Consider the following 4563-nt stretch of genomic DNA (forward strand, 5'->3'; position numbering starts at 1 on the left):
ACATAATGAAAAAATACATTAAATATGGTAGGTTAGATGGTATTAAGTGGTACATAAAAAAATAAAAGTACAGCAGGGTTAGGACAATTAGAATTGGGTACACAAAAGAAGATGCTGCAGGTTAAATAAACTGATCAGAGTAGAAACTAAAGAGAAAATGGCATCACCTCCCAAACCTGAAGAAGATGACAAATTTAGCAAGAAGCTCTTGGCATAGAGCAGTCCAGAGATTGGAAAGAGCTTGAACAAATGCCCTAAGATAGGAATATCCCTGACCTTTGGGATAGTGTCTCTGAGCATAATGAGTAAGAGAGAGTGCTCAGCATTGCAGTCGGAGAAGTCAGTGAGGTCATGTCAGGTAGAGATGCATACACCTCTGTAAGGAGTTTGATTATTACTCTGACTTAAGTAGGGAACTATGGAACATTTTTGAACAGACATTTAATATACCTTAACTTTTGAAAGATCAGTGGCTGTTCCTTGAGACTAGGCTGCCCTTGCATTCAGAGATCATTCAGACAAGAGATGTCAATGCATTGGCCCAGAGTTGGAACAACGTGGGTGGTTATAAAGTGGCCTGATACTAGATATACTCTGAGGATGGACAATAGGATTTGTCCTGATAGATTAGATGGTGAGCTTGAAAGAAAAAGATTCAAAATTGACTCCTGGGAATTTTACATAAGCAAAATCTAAGCAGCTGGGGGGATGAAATGGCAACAGCTGAGATCAGGAAGGCAGTGAGTAAAATATGTGCAGAAGGAAGGTCAAGGATTCAATTTAGGATATATTGAGCAAGATATTTATTAGACATTCTTCAGATAGCTTGAGGAATGAATTGAGAGTTTAGGAGAGAATGCCTGGGTCAGAGTTCATCAAAGGGCATTGCAGCTCCCTAACAAAAGATAGAGAATAAGATTTGGAGCAGTCTATTAGTGCTATCACTTTCACCATTGCTACAGCATCCCTCTTGAATGCTGGTCTTATAAATCTAAGTACAATATATAAATCTCCTGTGCTGTCTTCGCAAATATAGGTTTCTTCAGGAGGATCAGCCTTTCTCCAAACACAAAAGGTGATGCTGGAAAGCCGGTGCTTAGGAGACTTATATTTCCATAACTAAGAAACTGTCACTCAGCTGATTTCTGTCAACAATAAAGAAAATTTGCTCCAAGAAGATTTAGTGCTTCTCTCTCTGGAAATAATAAATAGCAGTATAATGTCAGACAGTCTTCCCATGTCTGGTATCTGGAACCAATATCAATCTCGTAAGGGTAAGCCACATACCCTTGCACATATATATTAACATGCAAATATAGACATTTAATATATATATATATATAAGAGAGAATATATATATATAATATATATATATATTGAGAGTTTGTGCGGTATGATGGATAAGCATATTTACATATGAGTATATATGTATACACACATACATTTTTTTTATTTGGATGTACACAAATCTTCATATTCAATAGTTGAAATGTATGTTTTAGAGTATGCCAATGAAATCAGCTAGCATGAGAACTCCAACTATTGTCCTATTTTCTAGGTAGGTTTGACAATTCTAGATTATTTCCTCATTCCCCTACAGTTTTGCAAGCATTTGCAATTTTATGAATACAATGTTACTATATCAAAGGAAAATGAAAAGCGGTGATCTTATTACAGAAATAGAAAATACGCTAAATGTGACTATGTAGCCTGGGATGTTCAGCTGTTCAGAAGGCATTACATGTGATAAATAATAGCCTTCTGCTTAAATATTCCCATATATTCTAGAAAATCATATTGAACTAAGAAATAGTTTTCAATTTTTTAAATATAAAGTTACTACTATTTCAAAGCACAGTTTCTTTAGAACTACTTGACTTTATGATGCATCTCTGATATCTATGCTTAGATGAAACAAGTTGATTGCAATTAGGCAAAGATTTATTTCATTTTTACTGTAAATTTAAAATTATTTGCATTCACAGTAAAAAGTAAAAACATGCTCATAATGCTGTATAGAATTATGTAAAAATATAGCTAATCTCTAGTCAAGAAAAACCAACAGGTTAGCAAAAGCTTAGCAAACAGGTCATTTAAACAATGAACATAGTAAAGAATTACTGGCTATTATTGGCCTTTCAATAGAGGAAGTTATTTTACAGATGTTTTTGATTGAAGCAAAATTTAGAGAGAATTGTACAGATACAATTCAAATATTTTTGACAAATGTGCATACCTATCTGACCAATATCCCCATCAAGACAAGTATGTTTCCATTCACCCAAAGAGGTCACTGTGCTAGGCCCATGATGGTTAATCACTTTTTACATGTGTATCTCCATAGATTAGTTTCGCTTATTTTGAGTTCATATGAAAGAAATTTGGTGTTTGGATTCTCCAATTAACATAATACTTTTGAGAATAGTTTTTAAGAATTGCTATATGATGAATCACGGATTTATTTTTTATTGTTAATTAGTGTCCCGTTGTGTGAATATACTACAGTTTGTTTATCACTTGTCCTAAAGATGGGCATTTGAGTTATTTCTGGGTTTTGGCAGTTTCAGTAGAGCTGCTATGAATATACATAAGCAGTCTGTTTTGGACTTAAATTATGACATCTGTTCAGTAAGTACAGTGGAGTGGAGTGGAGTGGAGTTACTGGGACATAGATTAAGTGTATTTTAACTTTGTAAGAAAATTCCAAGGAGTTTTCCAGAATTTTGTATGAATTCATATTCTTTTCAGAATTATATGAACATGTCATTTGTTCCTCATCTTTCTTAATACTTGATTATTTCACTCTTTAAAATTGTCTTGCATCTTTAATCTTTAAAATTCTAGAGGGTGTAGAACGGTATCTCATTATAGTTTTAATTTTTATTTCCCTGACGAATAAAGGTATTTACTATTTATTTTCTTACTTGACATTCATGTCTCTCTTGATAAACTTTGTGCTCAAGTTTATGAGTTTTGCACATTTTTTAGAATTAAATTTATCTTTTTATTTTTCAACTGTAAGATTTCCTTGTATTTTCCCAACAGAAATCACCACACACGTGTATCATAATACTCTTTTCCATATGTAACTTTCTTTTCATTTTCTTACAGTGATTTTTAATGAGCTGAAGTTTTCCATTTTGATGAAGTCTGATTTTTTAAGATTAATTCTTTTTGAATTCTCTGTAAGTCATCTTTTCCTATCATAAGGTAGAATAAATATTCTCCTGTTATTCTTTTATTTCTAGATGCTTTACAGAATTTTTTAATCTTTAGATCTGTGAAAAATCTTAAGTTGATTTTCATGTATTTTGCTACATAAGGGTTGGAAATTTTTTCCCATATAATTATCCACTTGTTCCAGTATAACTTGTCGGAAAAAAACCCTTTTATTTCTCTCATTCCATTTCCTTAGTACTTATATACATGTGTGAATCTATTTCTGGACACTCTATTCTTTTTCAGTGAACTATTTGTCTGTGATTATGCCAATGACATATTATCTTGAATACTGTAATTTTATAGCATATTGTGAAATCAGCTAGTGTGAATACTCCAACTATTGTCTTTACTTTTTAGGTAATTTTGGCAAATTCTAGATTATTGCCTCATTTCCCTACAATTTTGTAATCAGCTTGGCAATTTCTATGAAAACAGCTATTGAGAGTTTAAATAGGGTTGTGTGTGTGTGTGCATATTTGTATATGTATATATTTGCATATATGTATACATAGCTATATTTAACTATAACCATGTACAAATATTTAGATATCAACTCTTTATATATAAAACATATTCCATGTATATACTTATATGACACAAATACATCTTTAAAATCTTTACATGAAACATATATTTTTCTTAGATATATTTGGGAAATAATATAATATTATCAGTAAAATTTTTTAAAAAGAAAGGAACATACCTGGAAGGGGAGACGCAATGATTATGAAGGTGGTTTTCCCCGGGTGAGGCTTTTCCATTGCACTCCGGGTGTGCTGCCCCTGTGATTTCCCCAAATGTAGGAAACCTGACAGCACAATTTGTTGTAGTAGGGGACTGTGTTTGTGCTCCCACCTGACCATTAAATGGTTAGAAAAAAGAGAGAGAAAAAAAGAAAAGAAAGGAAAGATATTCATCAAGGATGATACAAATTTTAATAAATGGTGGGCCATTTAAATTCCTTTATTTATTGATAGAAGAATAAAGCAGAATAGGTTAATTACTTTATCTTCCTTCTTCAGCTTCTCAAAGTAACTTAAGGATACAGCATGGAGGTACTTTCCCAGGGTCACAGATGTGGCTAATGGAGGAATATTTTCTGAGCCCCATCTGGTGTCCTTTCAATCAGTTAAACATCTGATCTCAAGATAAATCTGGAGTATCATAACTTCAAAATTGATATTCCACATTTGGAAAAGAAATAACATTCTAAAATATTCCACTCTCATCAAAAGATATGTTCTACTTCCAAGCCTTTGTTCGTTATGTTCTTTCTACCCAGAATGCATTTTCCATTATCCACATGTCTAAAATTTTACCATCCTTCAAGGTCAAGTTCTC

At 32.6% G+C, this 4563-nt stretch overlaps 1 non-coding gene across 1 annotated transcript; it reads left to right on the forward strand.

Moving 5' to 3' along the window:
• Positions 1–3917: 3917 nt before the first annotated feature.
• On the forward strand, positions 3918–4080 carry LOC129510681 (U1 spliceosomal RNA). The gene has a single exon (XR_008664649.1). It is a non-coding gene; the product is annotated as a U1 spliceosomal RNA (small nuclear RNA).
• The last annotated feature ends 483 nt before the right edge of the window (positions 4081–4563 follow it).

The sequence above is a fragment of the Nyctereutes procyonoides genome, unplaced genomic scaffold (assembly GCF_905146905.1).
Source record: "Nyctereutes procyonoides isolate TBG_1078 unplaced genomic scaffold, NYPRO_anot_genome, whole genome shotgun sequence".
Classification (NCBI taxonomy): domain Eukaryota; kingdom Metazoa; phylum Chordata; class Mammalia; order Carnivora; family Canidae; genus Nyctereutes; species Nyctereutes procyonoides.